This window comes from Arachis stenosperma, chromosome 3 (genome assembly GCF_014773155.1).
Source record: "Arachis stenosperma cultivar V10309 chromosome 3, arast.V10309.gnm1.PFL2, whole genome shotgun sequence".
NCBI classification, from domain to species: Eukaryota; Viridiplantae; Streptophyta; class Magnoliopsida; order Fabales; family Fabaceae; genus Arachis; species Arachis stenosperma.
Window position 1 is genome coordinate 45,209,354 of NC_080379.1, and position 18,981 is coordinate 45,228,334.

An 18,981-nucleotide genomic window follows, 5' to 3' on the forward strand; every position below is an offset into this window, starting at 1 on the left:
TTATAAGTTTGGTGTTTTCTTGTTAATCTTTTCATAATTTTCGAAAATTTTATTAAAGTTTTCTAAAAATTTTAAGTTTGGTGTTCTTTCTTTTGTTCTTGGTGTTCTTGTGAATCTTCAAGGTGTTCTTGAGTCTTTCTTGTGTTTTGATCTTAAAATTTTTAAGTTTGGTTTTCCTTGGTGTTTTTCCTCCAAAATTTTCGAAAATAAGGAGCATTAGATCTAAAAATTTTAAGTCTTGTGTCTTTTATGTGTTTTTCTCTTTCATCATAAAATTCAAAATTCAAAAAAAAAAAATATCTTTTCTAACTATTTTTAAGCTACTTTTTCGAAATTTTAAAAAAAAATACAGATTTCAATTTCAAATTTTTTTAAATCTTATCCCTTTTTTTAAATATATATATATCTTTTTCAAAAATATCCTAACCACTTTCTCCCTCCTTACTTTTTCGAAAATCTTCATAAACTTTTTCAAATTTTTATAAATTTTAATTTTTAAGTTTCTTTCCTTATTTATTTTATTTTTATTTCGGTTTTTGTTTTATTTTATTATTTCAAAAATTATTTTTATAATAAAATAGACAATATCAACATCCATACCATCTCCCTTGCTCCATCATGGAACTAAGTGGAAATGAACAGTCCAGGAGGACTCTGGGGTCATATGCTAACCCCACTACTGCTTCATATGGGAGTAGTATCTGTATACCCTCCATTGGAGTTAGTAGCTTTGAGTTGAATCCTCAGCTCATTATCATGGTGCAGCAAAGCTGCCAGTATTCCGGTCTTCCATATGAAGAACCACAGAGTTTCTGGCATAATTTTTACAAATTGCTGACACAGTACATGATAAAGAAGTAGATCAGGATGTCTACAGATTATTACTGTTTCCATTTGCTGTAAAAGACCAAGCTAAGAGGTGGTTAAATAACCAACCTAAGAATAGCATAAGGACATGGAAACAGCTGTCAGAAAAATTTCTGAATCACTATTTTCCTCCAAAACAGATGACATAGCTAAGGCTGAGCATCCAAGGCTTCAAACAAGGAGACAATGAATCTCTTTATGATGCTTTGGAGAGATACAGAGAGATGCTGAGAAAATGCCCCTCTGAAATATTTTCAGAGTGGGTGCAATTAGACATCTTCTACTATGGGCTTACAGAAAAAGCTCTGATTTCTCTAGATCACTCAGCTGGTGGATCTATACATATGAGAAAAATAATTGAAGAAGCTCAAGAGCTTATTGATACAGTTGCCAGAAATCAGCATCTATACCTAAGCAGTGAATCTTTCATGAAAGAAGAAGCTAAAAAGGTAACTGCTGAACTCAGTCCTGTAGATCAGGCTAATGAATTCAATCAGCAGCTGGATTTTCTAACTCAACAGCTAGCCAAATTCAAGGAAATACTACAAGAAACAAGAATGGCTAACAAGAATATGGAAGTACAGTTAAAACAAACAGAAAAGCAACTGTCAAAACAAATAACAGAAGAATGCCAAGCAGTTCAATTAAGAAGTGGGAAAATATTAAATACCTCATTTCAAAGCAGCAGGAAGCCAAGAAATAAACAAATGGCTACTCAAAATCCCTCTGAGGATAATCAGAGCCCAGAGAGGAATAATGCTAGCGCTGAACGCCCAAACTATGCTCATTCCTGGTGTTCAGCACCAGAAACAAGCAAGGATTTGGCATTGAACGCCCAAAGGGAGCACAGTTCTGGCATTCAGACGCCAGAAACAGATAAGGAGCTGGTGTCTAACGCCACTCCAGCTTCCACCCCTGGTATTCAAATGCCAGTGGGGGATCAGACACATACAAGTGCTGATAACAACCCTTCTAAAAAGGCTTCCCTATCCACATCTGTAGGCAATAAACCTGCAGCAACTAAGGTTGAGGAATACAAAGCCAAAATACCTTATCCTCAAAAACTCTGCCAAGCATAACAGGATAAGCAATTTGCCCGCTTTGCAGACTACCTCAGGACTCTTGAAATAAAGATTCTGTTTGCAGAGGCACTTGAGCAAATACCCTCTTATGCTAAGTTCATGAAAGAGATCTTAAGTCATAAGAAGGATTGGAGGGAAACTGAAAAAGTTTACCTCACTGAAGAATGCAGTGCAGTCATTCTGAAAAGCTTACCTGAGAAGCTTAAAGATCCCGGGAGCTTTATGATACCATGCACATTAGAGGGTAATTGTACCAAGCAAGCTCTATGTGATCTTGGGGCAAGTATCAACCTAATACCTGCATCTATTATCACAAAGCTTGGTTTGACTGAAGAAGTCAAACCAACCCGGATATGTCTTCAACTTGCTGATGGCTTCATTAAATACCCATTAGGCATGATTGAAGATATGATTGTCAAGGTTGGGCCATTTGCCTTTCCCACTGACTTTGTGGTGCTGGAAATGGAGGAGCACAAGAATGCAACTCTCATTCTGGGAAGACCTTTCCTAGCAACTGGCCGAACCCTCATTGATGTTCAAAAAGGGGAAGTAACCCTGAGAGTCAATGAGGATGAGTTCAAGTTGAATGTTGTCAAAGCCATGCAGCATCCAGACACCCAAAATGACTGCATGAGCGTTGATATTATTGACTCTCTGGTAAAAGAAGTCAATATGGCTGAGAGTCTTGAATCAGAGCTAGAGGATATCTTTAAAGATGTTCAGTCTGATCTGGAGGAACCAGAGAAAATAATTGAACCTCTGAAAATCCCTCAGGAAGAGGAGAAACCTCCCAAACCCGAGCTCAAACCATTACCACCATCCCTGAAATATGCATTTCTGGGAGAAGGTGTTACCTTTCCTGTAATCATAAGCTCTACCTTAGAGCCACAGGAAGAGGAAGCACTAATTCAAGTGCTAAGGACACACAAGACAGCTCTTGGCTGGTCCATCAGTGATCTCAAGGGCATTAGCCCAGCCAGATGCATGCACAAGATCCTATTGGAGGGTGACGCTAAGCCAGTGGTCCAACCACAAAGGCGGCTGAATCCAGCCATGAAGGAAGTGGTGCAGAAGGAGGTCACTAAATTACTAGAGGCTGGGATTATTTATCCTATTTCTGATAGCCCCTGGGTAAGCCCTGTCCAAGTCGTCCCTAAGAAGGGAGGCATGACAGTGGTTCATAATGAAAAAATGAACTGGTTCCAACAAGAACAGTTACAGGGTAGCATATGTGTATTGATTATAGAAGGCTCAATACAGCCACCAGAAAGGATCATTTTCCTTTACCATTCATAGACCAGATGCTGGAAAGACTAGCAGGTCATGAATACTATTTCTTCCTGGATGGATATTCAGGTTATAATCAAATTGCAGTAGATCCCCAGGATCAAGAGAAAACGGCATTCACATGTCCATCTGGAGTATTTGCATACAGGAGGATGCCATTTGGCCTGTGCAATACACCTGCAACCTTCCAGAGGTGCATGCTCTCAATTTTCTCTGATATGGTGGAAAAATTTCTGGAAGTCTTCATGGATGACTTCTCAGTATTTGGAGACTCATTCAGCTCCTGTCTTAACCATCTAGCACTTGTTCTAAAGAAATGCCAAGAGACTAACCTGGTTTTAAACTGGGAAAAATGTCACTTTATGGTGACTGAAGGAATTGTCCTTGGGCACAAAATTTCAAACAAAGGAATAGAGGTGGATCAAGCTAAGGTAGAGGTAATTAAGAAATTACCACCACCTGCCAATGTTAAAGCAATCAGAAGCTTTCTGGGGCATGCAGGATTCTATAGCAGGTTTATAAAGGATTTTTCAAAAATCGCCAAACCTCTGAGCAACCTGCTAGCTGCTGACACGCCATTTTTCTTTGATAAGGAGTGTCTGCAGGCATTTGAAACTCTGAAAGCTAAATTGGTCACAGCACCAATCATCTCTGCACCAAACTGGACATTGCCATTTGAACTAATGTGTGATGCCAGTGACCATGCCATTGGTGCAGTGTTGGGACAAAGGCATGACAAGCTGTTGCACGTCATTTACTATGCCAGTCGTGTTCTAAATGACGCACAGAAAAACTACACAACCACAGAAAAAGAGCTACTTGCAGTGGTTTACGCCATTGACAAGTTTAGATCCTATTTAGTAGGATCAAAAGTAATTGTGTACACTGACCATGCCGCTCTTAAATATCTACTCACAAAGCAGGATTCAAAACCCAGACTCATAAGATGGGTGTTGCTCCTGCAAGAGTTTGATATAGAAATAAGAGATAGAAAAGGGACAGAGAATCAAGTAGCAGATCACCTGTCCCGAATAGAACCAGTAGAAAGGGCGTCCCTCCCTCTTACTGAGATCTCAGAAAACTTTCCGGATGAGCAACTCTTTGCCATCCAGGAAGTGCCATGGTTTGCAGACATTGCAAACTACAAGGCAGTAAGATTCATACCCAAAGAATACAGTAGACAGCAATCAAAGAAGCTGATCACGGATGTAAAGTATTATCTTTGGGATGAGCCGTATCTCTTTAAGAGATGTGCAGATGGAGTAATCCGTAGATGTGTGCCTAACGAAGAAGCGCAGAAGATCCTATGTCACTGCCATGGATCACAGTATGGAGGACATTTTGGAAGTGAGCGAACAGCCACAAGAATCCTCCGATGTGGCTTCTACTGGCCTACTCTCTATAAAGACTCCCGAGTGTTTGTACTTAATTGTGACAATTGCCAAAGATCTAGTAATCTGCCTTACAGTTATGCCATGCCTCAACAAGGGATCTTAGAGATTGAGTTGTTTGATGTATGGGGTATTGACTTCATGGGACCTTTCCCACCATCATACTCAAACACTTATATTCTGGTGGCAGTGGATTATGTATCCAAATGGGTGGAAGCTACTGCAACACCCACTAATGACACTAAGACCGTGTTAAAATTCCTCCAGAAACACATCTTCAGCAGATTTGGTACCCCTAGAGTATTAATCAGTGATGGAGGCACTCATTTCTGCAATAAACAGCTTTATTCTGCTTTGGTTCGTTATGGAGTTAGCCACAGGGTGGCCACTCCATATCATCCACAGACAAATGGGCAAGCTGAAGTCTCTAACAGAGAGCTTAAAAGAATTCTGGAACGGACTGTAATTAACCCTAAAAAGGATTGGGCAAGAAGCTTGGATGATGCTCTGTGGACATACAGAACAGCATTCAAGACCCCTATAGGGACCTCTCCATACCAGCTTGTGTATGGAAAGGCATGTCACTTGCCAGTGGAACTGGAACATAAGGCCTACTGGGCAACCAGATTCCTGAACCTTGATGCCAAGTTAGCGGGAGAAAAATGATTGCTCCAGTTAAATGAGCTCGAGGAATTTCGACTCAATGCTTTCGAGAATGAAAAAATTTACAAAGAGAAAGCAAAAAGGTGGCATGATAAGAAACTGTCATCCAGAGTCTTTGAGCCGGGGCAGAAAGTTCTGCTATTTAATTCTAGGCTCAAATTATTCCCCGCGAAACTAAAATCCCGGTGGAGAGCTCCATATGTGATTACAAGTGTATCACCATATGGATACGTAGAGCTTCAGGATAATGACTCTAACAAAAAGTTCATTGTTAATGGACAGAGAGTTAAACATTATCTTGAAAGTAATTTTGAGCAAGAATGCTCAAAACTGAGACTTGATTAGAGCTCAGTAATAGTCCAGCTAAGGACAATAAAGAAGCGCTTGTTGGGAGGCAACCCAGCCATTTACAAAATTTAATTTTATTTGTTTTTGTTAAATTTTACAGGTATATGTCAAAGTATCTTCAAAAGATAAAATAGCAATTGCTTGAATTCACAGAGTTACAGGGGAATTCGGAAACTCACTGGCATGAAAAAGCCAGTAAGAAATGTTTTGGGCATTGAACGCCCAAAAGAAGCATCCACTGGGCGTTCAACGCTAGTAAGGATAGCCATCTGGGCATTGAACGCTAGAAAGAAGCATCTTCTGGGCGTTGAACGCCAGAAAGAAGCTCCTTCTGGGCGTTTAACGCCAGAACTACAGCATCCTGGGCGTTCAAAAAAACGCCCAGTGACAAAGGACTTCCTGGCGTTCAACGCCAGAAAGAAGCAACTTCTGGGCGTTCAACGCCCATGAAAAGCAGCAATTGGGCGTTAAACGCCCAAAATAAGCAGCATTTGGGCGTTTAACGCCAGGATGGTGGGGAGGAGGTAAAATTCGTTTTTCTTTACAAATTATCTAAATTTTTATGTTTCAATTCATGATTTCTTGCATAAACATATTTCAAAATGTCATCCTTTAATTTCAAAAAAATTTTAATCCTAATTTCTAAAAACTCTAATTTCTAAAATCCCTTTCTCAAAAATAATATATCTTCGTACATAAACATAAACCTTTTTCCAATCCAATCCAACTCTTTTTCCATTTTTTTTCAAAACTTAATTATCTTTTAAAATCTTTTTCAAATTAAAAATTCAGATTTATTTTTAAATATCATTCATATCTTTTTAAATTATATTTTTTTCTTATCATATTTATCTTTTATAAATCATATCTTTTATCTTATATCTTTTTCTTATTTTCGAAAACCCACCCCCTCCCTTTATATCCACTTCGGCGCCCCTCTCATCCTTCCTCATTCCACACTTGCTCTCCTCATATCCCTCTCCTTTCTTTTCTTTTGCTTGAGGACAAGCAAACCTCTAAGTTTGGTGTGTTTATCCGTAATCACTAAGATCATGGCCCCTAAAGGAAAACAACCCACCCCAAGAGTCAAGAAAGAGAGTATTCCAAAACCACTTTGGAATCAAGAGAAGTTCTTGACTAAAGAACATTCAGACCATTACTACAAAATAATGGGTCTAAGATCAGTGATCCCGGAAGTCAAGTTCGATCTGAAAGAAGATGAATATCCGGAGATCCAAGAACAAATTCGAAACAGGAACTGGAAAATCCTAGCTAATCCTGAAACAAAAGTGGGAAGGAATATGGTTCAGGAGTTCTATGCAAATCTGTGGCAGACAGACAGGCAAAGAATGATTGGAGCTGCCCTCTATGACCATCGGACCTTAGTCAGAGGAAAGATTGTTCACATCCATCCTGACAAAATCAGGGAGATCTTTAAGCTTCCTCAACTGAAAGATGACCCAGACTCCTTTAATAGGAGAATGATGAGGGTAAACAAAAGCCTAGACAAGATTCTAGAGGATATATGCATCCCTGGAGCCAGGTGGACCACCAGCACCACTGGCATCCCAAATCAACTCAAGAGAGAAGATCTCAAACCAGTTGCCAGATGCTGGCTGGACTTTATTGGGCGTTCTATATTGCCCACCAGCAATCATTATGAAGTTACTGTCAAAAGAGCAGTGATGATTCACTGCATCATATTGGGAAGTGAAGTAGAAGTTCATCAACTAATCTCTTGTGAACTCTACAAAATAGCAAACAAGAACTCTAAGGACGCTAAATTGGCCTATCCAAGCTTAATTTCTATGCTCTACAGAGATGCCGGAGTGAAGATGGGAATAACTGAGTACATCTCAGTTGAGAGGCCAATTACTAAATTATCAATGGAAAGACAACAATTGCAAGATGATCCAATCAAGAGGAGAGCACAAGAATTCCTCCCAGAACTTCCTCAATTCGAATATTGGGAACATCTCGAGGCATCTGGTTCCAAGTTGCAAGAAGCTATGAACCAAATAAAGGAAGAACAGAACAATCAAAGTAGCATGCTTTACAAATTGCTTAGGGAACAAGAAGAGCAAGGGCGTGACTTAAGGGAGCTGAAGCGCCAGAAATTAATCCTTGAAGGACCAAGCACCCCACAGATCAGAGAAACATCCACTTCCCAAAATACAGGTTGTTGAGTTCTAATTTTAGCTTTAACTCTGTGATAGTGTTATTATAGGAATTTACCTTAGAAGTTATACAGTAGTAGTAGTAGTAATTAGCATATCTATTCTGGTTTTATTTTCAATTAAGTTATAATTTATTTTTCTCATCATCATCAGACATGAATAAAATAGTAGATTTTTAGAATAAAGAAGTAATTTATATTTTTCGAGTTCTTAATAATAAAAATTATAATTAATTATATGTGGTGGCAATACTTTTTGTTCTTTGAATGAATGCTTGAACAATGCATATTTTATCCAGAATTTTACGAATGTTGGCTCCTGAAAGAATGAGGAACACGAAAAATATTATTGATGATCTGAAAAATCATGAATTTGATTCTTGAAGCAAGAAAAAGCAGTGAAAAAAAAAAACTTTTACAAGAAATCATTGGATCAAGAAAAAGAAAAAGCCAATAGCCCTTAAAACCAAAAGGCAAGGGTGAAAAGGATCCAAGGCTTTGAGCATCAGTGGATAAGAGGGCCCAAGGAAGTAATTCCAGGCCTAAGCGGCTAAATCAAGCTGTCCCTAACCATGTGCTTGTGGCATGCAGGTCCAAGTGAAAAGCTTGAGACTGAGTGGTTAAAGTCGTGATCCAAAGCAAAAAGAGTGTGCTTAAGAGCTCTGGACACCTCTAACTGGGGACTTTAGCAAAGCTGAGTCACAATCTGAAAAGGTTCACCCAGTCATGTGTCTGTGGCATTTATGTATCCGGTGGTAATACTGGAAAACAAAGTGCTTAGGGCCACGGCCAAGACTCATAAAGTAACTGTGTTCAAGAATCAACATACTACACTAGGAGAGTCAATAATACTATCTGAATTCTGAGTTCCTATGGATGCCAATCATTCTGAATTTCAAAGGATAAAGGGAGATGCCAAAACTGTTCAGAAACAAAGAGCTACTAGCCCCGCTCATCTAAATTAGAATCTGAGCTTCACTTAAAACTCGGAGATTTTATTACTCCTTAAATTCTTTTTATCCTATTTTTGTTCATCTAGTTGCTTGGGGACAAGCAACAATTTAAGTTTGGTGTTGTGATGAGCGGATATTTTATACGCTTTTGGAAGTAATTTCATGTAGATTTTAGCATGTTTTAATTAGTTTTTAGTAGAATATTATTAGTTTTTAGGCAAAAATCATATTTCTGGACTTTACTATGAGTTTGTGTGTTTTTCTGTGATTTCAGGTATTTTCTGGCAGAAATTGAGGGAGCTGAGCAAAAATCTGAGTTAGGCTGAAAAAGGACTGCTGATGCTGTTAGATCCTGACCTCCCTGCACTCGGAATAGATTTTTTGGAGCTACAGGAGTCCAATTGACGCGCTCTCAATTGGGATAGAAAGTAGACATCCAGGGCTTTCCAGCAATATATAATAGTCTATACTTTGCGCAAATATAGATGACGTAAACTGGCGTTCAACACCAGTTCCATGTTGCAGTCTGGCGTCCAGCGCCAGAAACAAGTTACAAGTTGGAGTTCAACGCCCAAAACACGTTACAACCTGGCGTTCAACTCCAGAAACAGCCCAAGCACATGAGAGGCTTAAGTTTCAGCCCCAGCACACACCAAGTGGGCCCCAGAAGTGGATTTCTGCACCAATTATCTTAGTTTACTCATATTCTGTAAACCTAGGTTACTAGTTTACTATTTAAACAACTTTTATAGACTTATTTTGTACCTCATGATGTTTATAGAACTGGATTTTATATTCCTTGGCAGCATGAGTCTCTAAACTCCATTGTTGGGGGTGAGGAGCTCTGCAGCGTCTCGATGAATTAATGCAATTGTTTCTATTTCTCCATTCAAACGTGTGTGTTCCTATCTAAGATGTTCATTCGCGCTTAATTATGAAGAAGGTGATGATCCGTGACACTAATCACCTTCCTCAATCCATGAACGTGTGCCTGACAACCACCTCCATTCTACATCAGATTGAATGAGCTTCTCTTAGATTCCTTAATCAGAATCTTCGTGGTATAAGCTAGAATTGATGGCGGCCACTCTTGAGGATCCGGAAAGTCTAAATCTTGTCTGTGGTATTCCGAATAGGATTCAAGGATTGAATGGCTGTGACGAGCTTCAAACTCGCGATTGCTGGGCGTGATGACAAACGCAAAAGGATCAATGGATCCTATTCCAACATGATCGAGAACCAACAGCTGATTAGCCGTGCTGTGACAGAGCATTTGGACCGTTTTCACTGAGAGGATGGGAGGTAGCCATTGACAATGGTGACACCCTACATACAGCTTGCCATGGAGGGAACTTTGCACTTTTCCATGGATGGAATATTACATTAAAGAAATTTAGAAGACAAAGCATCTCCAAAACTCTAACATATTCTCCATTACTGCATTACAAGTAATTAATTCATGCTCTTTTATCTTTCTAATAATTCAAACTGATAATTTTAATTGAAATCCTGACTAAGAGTAATAAAATAAACATAGCTTGCATTAAACCAATAATCTCCGTGGGATCGACCCTTACTCACGTAAGGTATTACTTGGACGACCCAGTGCACTTGCTGGTTAGTTGTGCGAATTGTCAAAGAGTGGGATTGCATTTCGTGCACCATCCTCCTTTCACACAGATGTCTGAGAGCACTTGATCCAGTCTTTGATCAAAGTTGTCTCTTCTAGTGTAAGGATGTGGATCTCCTTGCATCAAAGGCAAGTTGAACGCCAACCTCACACTTTCCAGGCTAAAATCTAAGATTCTCCCTCGGACCATGGTGCTCCAATTCTTGGGATTTGGGTTCACACTAATGTCATGGTTTTTCGTGACCCATGAATTAGCATAGAACTCTTGCACCATTATGATCCCAACCTTTTGGATGGGATTGGTTAGGACTTTCCAACCTCTTCTCTGGATCTCTCTTCGAATTTTCAAATACTCATTCTTCTTGAGCCTGAAAGGGACTTCAGGGATCACTTTATTCTTTGCCACTACTTCATAGAAGTGGTCTTGATGGGCTTTGGTGATGAATCTCTCCATGTTCCAAGATTCAAAGGTGGTGGTTACTGCCTTTCCTTTCTTTTTTCTAGAGGATTCTCCAACCTTGGGTGCCATAAATGGTAATGGAAAGCAAAAAGCAAAGCTTTTCCCACACCAAACTTAAAATCTTTGTTCTTCCTCAAGGAAAAATAAAGAAAAGAGAAGAATGGAGTAGAAGAATAAGAAAACAGAAGGAGATAGAGGTAGAGAGAGGGCTTGGCCAAATGGGGCTTGATGATGTATAAAGGATGTGTGTACGAAGGGTTAGAAGGAGGGGTATTTATAGGAGTGGGCTAGGGTTAGGTTCGGTTATGGGTGGAAAAATGGGAGGAAAATTTGATTTTGAAGTGGATAGGGGTTGGTGGGATTTATGATGGTTTTGCAAAAGTGGTATGGATGTGATTGGGCTAGGGTTTATAGGAAAGAGTGTATGGAAAAATGTGAAAATAAGAAAGAAAGAAGTGGGATAGGTAAAGATGCTGTGGGACCCACTGGTCCTGAGAGGCTAGGGAATTTAGATTTCCTGCCCTCTGCACTGGCGTTTGAACGTCTAGGGTCTGCTCCCTGGCTGACGTTCAACTCCAGCAACACAACATCCAGAGTGTTCTATTTTCACTGCTGAATTTTTCTGTCTCTGTTCTGACTGAGGCACATGATCATGAACCTAAAAAAATAAATTAAAGAAACAACAAAATTAATTAAGGTTGGGTTGCCTCCCAACAAGTGCTTCTTTAACGTCACTAGCTTGACGGTTAGCTCCTTATGGAGGTAAATATGGGCTCAGAATTTTGCCCCTTACAGTGAACTTTCTTCTTGTCTTCTCATGAATGAGCTCCACATGCTCTAGAGACAGGATACGACTAACTGTATGTGGTATGACTGGTTTCTTGGTGAAGACAACTCTCATGCCAGGTGAGAGGCCTTCAGTGGGAACTTTCTTGTACCTCCAGCCTTTAGTTACTTTCTTCCTAGTACCTTTATTTTTAGAGCTTGTTGATGGCTGCCCAACACCAAACTTCGATTTGATGTTTGGAGGCTTAGTAAAGCTCTGTACAGAAAAGGTGGGTTAGAACACTAGGTGTTGCACCACTATCTCTTTCTTATCAGAGGGAGAATTGGTATTGGACATCTTGAACAAGATGTAGTCCTCTCCTAATTTGAAAACCAGTTCTTGCTTTGCCACATTAATCATGGCATTTGCAATAGCTAGGAAAGGTCTTCCATAGATGATAGAATCATCCTCATCCTCTCCTATGTCCAAGACTATGAAGTTTGCAGGGATGTAGTGGCCCTCAACCTTTACCAAGACATCCTCTACCAAACCATATGGCTTCTTCATGGACTTGTCTGCCATCTCTAGTGAGATGTTTGTAGCTTGTATCTCAAAGATTCCCAACTTTTCCATTACAGAGAGTGGCATGAGGTTTATGCTTGACCCTAGGTCACACAGAACCTTTTCAAAGGTCATGCTGTCTATGGTGCAAGGGATTAGGAAGCGTCCAAGATCTGGAAACTTCTGAGGTAGCTTCTGCTGAACCAAAGCATTGAGTTCTTTGGAAAACACTGGATGTTCTTCCTCCAAAGGCTTTGTACCAAATAACTTGGCATTCAGCTTCATAAGAGCTCCTAGGTACCGAGCAACTTGCTCTTCCTTAGTATCTTCATCAAAACCCATGCACTGCAGGAGTACATGCAAGGGAACCTCTATGGTCTCTATATGAGCCTTGGCTTCCTTTAATTCTTGGATAGGGATTTCTTGAGTAGGTATTGAGCATTCAGAGGGTGTGCCTTCGCTGGCGTTCAACGCCAGCTCTGATGGTTCTTTGGGCGTTGAACTCCCATGATGTATACCCTTACTGGCGTTAAACGCCAGTTCCCTTACCATTTTGGGCGTTGAATGCCCAGCAGGGATGTCCTGGTGGTGCACGAAATTGTGATCAATACTTTTCAAAACATAAACAATCCCTAGTAATGGCTCCAAAGACTTGGTGCTCAATACCATGGCATAAACACAACTTCGCACAACTAACCAGCAAGTGCACTGGGTCGTCCAAGTAATAAACCTTACGCGAGTAAGGGTCGATCCCACGGAGATTGGTGGTATGAAGCAAGCTATGGTCATCTTGTAGATCTCAGTCAGGCAGACTCAAATGGGTATAGTGATGAACGAATAAAGCATAAAGATAAAGATAGAGATACTTATGTATATCATTGGTGTAAGAGCTTCAGACAAGCGTATGAAGATGTCTTCCCTTCCGTCTCTCTGCTTTCCTACTGCCTTCATCCAATCCTTCTTACTCCTTTCCATGGCAAGCTCGTGTAGGGTTTCACTGTTGTCAGCAGCTACCTCCCATCCTCTCAGTGAAAATACGTCCCTGATGCTCTGTCACAGCATAGGCTAATCATCTGTCGGTTCTCGTTCAGGCCGGAATAGAATCCATTGATTCTTTTGCGTCTGTCACTAACGCCCTAGCCTGCTAGGAGTTTGAAGCACGTCACAGTCATTCAATCATTGAATCCTACTCAGAATACCACAGACAAGGTTAGACCTTCCGGATTCTCTTGAATGCCGCCATCAGTTCTTGCCTATACCACGAAGACTCTGATCTCACGGAATGGCTGGCTCGTTTGTCAGGCGAGCACTCGGTTGTCAGGCGATCAACCATGCATCATGTTATCAGGAATCCAAGAGATATTCACTAAGCCTCAGATGCTTGTAGAACAAGAGTGGTTGTCAGTCACTTTGTTCATGAGTGAGAATGGTGATGATCCGTGATGATCATCACCTTCATTAAGTTGAAGAACAAGTGATATCTTGGACAAAGAACAAGCGAAATTGAATAGAAGAACAATAGTAATTGCATTAATACTCGAGGTACAGTAGAGCTCCACACCTTAATCTATGGTGTGTAGAAACTCCACCGTTGAAAATACATAAGCATAAGGTCTAGGCATGGCCGAATGGCCAGCCTCCCAATGATCTAAGATAGCATAAAAATGAAGATAGCTACCCCGATATCTCAATACAATAGTAAAAGGTCCTACTTATAGAAGACTAGTAGCCTAGGGTGTACAGAGATGAGTAAATGACATAAAAATCTACTTCCGGGCCCACTTGGTGTGTGCTTGGGCTGAGCAATGAAGCATTTTCGTGTAGAGACTCTTCTTGGAGTTAAACGCCAGCTTTTACGCCAGTTTGGGCGTTTAACTCCCATTTGGGTGCCAGTTCCAGCGTTTAACGCTGGGATTTCTTGAGGTGACTTTGAACGCCGGTTTGGGCCATCAAATCTTGGGCAAAGTATGAACTATCATATATTGCTGGAAAGCCCAGGATGTCTACTTTCCAACGCCGTTGAGAGCGCGCCAATTGGGCTTCTGTAGCTCCAGAAAATCCACTTCGAGTGCAGGGAGGTCAGAATCCAACAACATCTGCAGTCCTTTTCAGTCTCTGAATCAAATTTTTGCTCAGATCCCTCAATTTCAGCCAGAAAATACCTGAAATCACAGAAAAACACACAAACTCATAGTAAAGTCCAGAAAAGTGAATTTTAACTAAAAACTAATAAAAATATACTAAAAACTAACTAGATCATACTAAAAACATACTAAAAACAATGCCAAAAAGTGTATAAATTATCCGCTCATCACAACACCAAACTTAAATTGTTGCTTGTCCCCAAGCAACTGAAGATCAAATAAGATAAAAAGAAGAGAATATGCAATGAACTCCAAAAACATCTATGAAGATCAGTATTAATTAGATGAGCGGGGCTTTTAGCTTTTTGCCTCTGAATAGTTTTGGCATCTCACTCTATCCTTTGGAATTCAGAATGATTGGCTTCTTTAGGAACTCAGAATCCAGATAGTGTTATTGATTCTCCTAGTTAAGTATGATGATTCTTGAACACAGCTACTTATTGAGTCTTGGCCGTGGCCCAAAGCACTCTGTCTTCCAGTATTACCACCGGATACATACATGCCACAGACACATAATTGGGTGAACCTTTTCAGATTGTGACTCAGCTTTGCTAAAGTCCCCAACTAGAGGTGTCCAGGGTTCTTAAGCACACTCTTATTGCCTTGGATCACAACTTTATTTCTTTCTTCTTCTTTCTTTTTTTTTCTCGGTTTTTCTTTTTTTTTTTGTATTCACTGCTTTTTCTTGCTTCAAGAATCATTTTTATGATTTTTCAGATCCTCAGTAACATGTCTCCTTTTTCATTATTCTTTCAAGAGCCAACAATTTTAACATTCATGAACCACAAATTCAAAAGACATATGCACTGTTCAAGCATACATTCAGAGAACAAAAGTATTGCCACCACATCAAACTAATTAAGCTAGTTTTAAAGATGAATTTAAATCCTGTACTTCTTGTTCTTTTGTAATAAAAACAGTTTTCATTTAAGAAAGGTGATGGATTCATATTCATAGCTTTAAGGCATAGACACTAAGACACTAATGATCATAAGACACAAACATGGATAAACATAAGCATAAAAATTCGAAAAACAGAAAAATAAAGAACAAGGAGATTAAAGAACGGGTCCACCTCAGTGATGGCGGCTTGTTCTTCCTCTTGAAGGTCTTATGGAGTGCTTGAGCTCCTCAATGTCTCTTCCTTGTCTTTGTTGCTCCTCTCTCATGATTCTTTGATCTTCTCTAATTTCATGGAGGAGGATGGAATGTTCTTGGTGCTCCACCCTTAGTTGTCCCATGTTGGAACTCAATTCTCCTAGGGAGGTGTTTAGTTGCTCCCAATAGTCTTGTGGAGGAAAGTGCATCCCTTGAGGTATCTCAGGGATCTCTTGATGAGAGGGGTCTCTTTGTTTGCTCCATCCTTTTCTTAGTGATGGGCTTGAGGTCATGCCTTCTCAGTTGAACCGGCTTTGGATGCCATAAATGGTTATGGAAAAATAAAAAGCAACGCTTTTTCCACCCCAAACTTAAAAGGTTTGCTCGTCCTCGAGCAAAAGAAGAAAGAAGAGAGTAGAAGAAGAAGAAATGAGGAAGAAGGGAATGGCTTTGTGTTCGGCCATTAGGGGAAGAAGTAGTGTTTAGGGTGTGTGAAAATGAAGGAGTGATGATGATAGTGGGATTTGATAGGTGGGAGTTTTTTGGGGAAGAGGTATTGAGGTGATTGGTGAATGGGTGAAGAAGAGAGATGGTGGTGGGGTTGGTGGGGATCCTGTGGGGTCCACAGATCCTTAGGTGTCAAGGAAAAGTCATCCCTGCACCAAATGGCAATCAAAATCACGTTTTGTGCCAAATCTGGCGTTAAACGCCGGGCTAGTGCCCCTTTCTGGCGTTTAACGCCAGGTTCTTGCCCTTTCCTGGCGTTTAACGCCAGTCTGGTGCCCCTTTCTGGCGTTAAACGCCCAGAATGGTGCCAGACTGGGCGTTAAACGCCCAACTGCTAGCCTCACTGGCGTTTAAACGCCAGTGAGTTCTTCCTCCAGGGTGTGCTGTTTTTCTTCCTGTTTTTCATTCTGTTTTTGCTTTTTCAATTGATTTTGTGTCTTCTAATGATCATCAACCTACAAAAAACATAAAATAACAAAAGGAAATAGTTAATTATAAAACATTGGGTTGCCTCCCAACAAGCGCTTCTTTAATGTCAGTAGCTTGACAGATGGCTCTCATTGAGCCTTACAAATGATCAGAGCAATGTGGGAACCTCCCAACACCAAACTTAGAGTTTGACTGTGGGGGTTCAACACCAAACTTAGAGCTTGGTTGTGGCCTTCCAACACCAAACTTAGAGTTTGACTTTGGGGGCTCTATTTGTCTCTGATTTGAGGGAAGCTCTTCAAGCTTCATCTCCATGGTGACAGAGGGATATCCTTGAGCCTTAAACACAAGGGATTCTTCATTCACTTGAATGATTAGTTCACCTCTATCAACATCAATCACAGCCTTTGCTGTGGCTAGGAAGGGTCTGCCAAGGATGATGGATTCATCCATGCACTTCCCAGTCTCTAGGACTATGAAATCAGTAGGAATGTAATGGTCTTCAACTTTTACCAAAACATTCTCTACAAGTCCATGAGCTTGTTTTCTTGAGTTGTCTGCCATCTCCAATGAGATTCTTACAGCTTGTACCTCAAAGATCCCTAGCTTCTCCATTACAGAGAGAGGCATGAGGTTTACACTTGATCCTAAGTCACACAGAGCCTTCATGAAGGTCATGGTGCCTATGGTACAAGGTATTGAAAACTTCCAGGATCTTGTCTCTTTTGAGGTAATCTCTGCCTAGACAAGTCATCCAGTTCTTTGGTGAGCAAGGGAGGTTCCTCTTCCCAAGTCTCATTTCCAAATAACTTGTCATTTAGCTTCATGATTGCTCCAAGGTACTTAGCAACTTGCTCTTCAGTGACATACTCATCCTCTTCAGAGGAAGAGTATTCATCAGAGCTCATGAATGGCAGAAGTAAGTCCAATGAAATCTCTATGGTCTCATTTTGAGCCTCAGATTCCCATGGTTCCTCATTGGGGAACTCAGAGGAGATTGGTGCACGCCCATTGAGGCCTTCCTCAGTGGCGTCCACCTCCTCTCTTTCCTCTCCATATTCGGCCATGTTTATGGCTTTGCACTCTCCTTTTGGATTTTCTTCTGTATTACTTGGGAGAGTACTAGGAGGGAGTTCAGTAACTTTCTTGCTCAGCTATCCCACTTGTGCTTCCAAATTCCTAATGGAAGACCTTGTTTCAATCATGAAACTTTGAGTGGTTTTGATTAGATCAGAGACCATGGTTGCTAAGTCAGAGGGGTTCTGCTTAGAATTCTCTGTCTGTTGCTGAGAAGATGATGGAAAAGGCTTGCCATTGCTAAACCTGTTTCTTCCACCATTATTGTTGTTAAAACCTTGTTGAAGTCTCTCTTGATTCTTCCATGAGAAATTTGGGTGATTTCTCCATGAAGAATTATAGGTGTTACCATATGATTCTCCTAGGTAATTCACCTCTTCTTTTGAAGGGTTCTCAGGATCATAGGCTTCTTCCTTAGATGAAGCATCCTTAGTACTGCTTGGTGCAGTTTGCATTCCAGACAGACTTTGAGAAATCAAATTGACTTATTGAGTCAATATTTTATTCTGAGCCAGTATGGCATTCAGAGTATCAATCTCAAGAACTCTTTTCTTCTGATTTGTCCCATTGTTCACAGGATTCCTTTCAGAAGTGTACATGAATTGGTTATTTGCAACCATTTCAATTAGCTCTTGAGCTTCTGTAGGTGTCTTCTTCAAATGAAGAGATCCTCCAGCAGAGCTATCCAAAGACATCTTGGATAGTTCAGAGAGACCATCATAGAAAATGCCTATGATGCTCCATTCAGAAAGCATGTCAGAAGGACATTTTCTGATCAATTGTTTGTATCTTTCCCAAGCTTCATAGAGGGATTCACCATCCTTCTGTCTGAAGGTTTGGACTTCCACTCTAAACTTACTCAATTTTTGAGGTGGAAAGAACTTTGCCAAGAAGGCATTGACTAGCTTTTCCCAAGAGTCCAGGCTTTCTTTAGGTTGAGAGTCCAACCATATTCTAGCTCTGTCTCTTACAGCAAAAGGGAATAGCATCAGTCTGTAGACCTCAGGGTCAACCCCATTAGTCTTGACTGTGTCACAGATTTGCAAGAACTCAGCTAAAAACTGATGAGGATCTTCCATTGGAAGTCCATGGAACTTGCAATTCTGTTGCATTAGAGAAACTAATTGAGGCTTAAGCTCAAAGTTGTTTGCTCCAATGGCAGGGATAGAGATGCTTCTCCCATAGAAGTCGGGAGTAGGTGCAGTAAAGTCACCCAGCACCTTCCTTGCATTGTTGGCATTGTTGTTGTTTTCGGTCGCCATGTCTTCTTCTTCTTTGAAGAATTCGGTCATGTCCTCTAAAGAGAGTTGTGCTTTAGCTTCTCTTAGCTTTCGCTTCAAGGTCCTTTCAGGTTCAGGGTCAGCTTCAACAAGAATGCCTTTGTCTCTACTCCTGCTCATATGAAAGAGAAGAGAACAAGAAAATGTGGAATCCTCTATGTCACAGTATAGAGATTCCTTGAGGTGTCAGAGGAAAAGAAAGGTAGAAGACAGAAGTAGAAAATTCGAACTTTATCAAAGAAGATGGAGTTCGAATTTTACA

The 18,981-nt window shown here is 40.5% G+C and overlaps 1 non-coding gene across 1 annotated transcript; it reads left to right on the forward strand.

The window, feature by feature from the left end:
- The first annotated feature begins 18,192 nt into the window (after window positions 1-18,192).
- On the forward strand, window positions 18,193-18,296 carry LOC130972021 (small nucleolar RNA R71). The gene has a single exon (XR_009083224.1). It is a non-coding gene; the product is annotated as a small nucleolar RNA R71 (small nucleolar RNA).
- The last annotated feature ends 685 nt before the right edge of the window (window positions 18,297-18,981 follow it).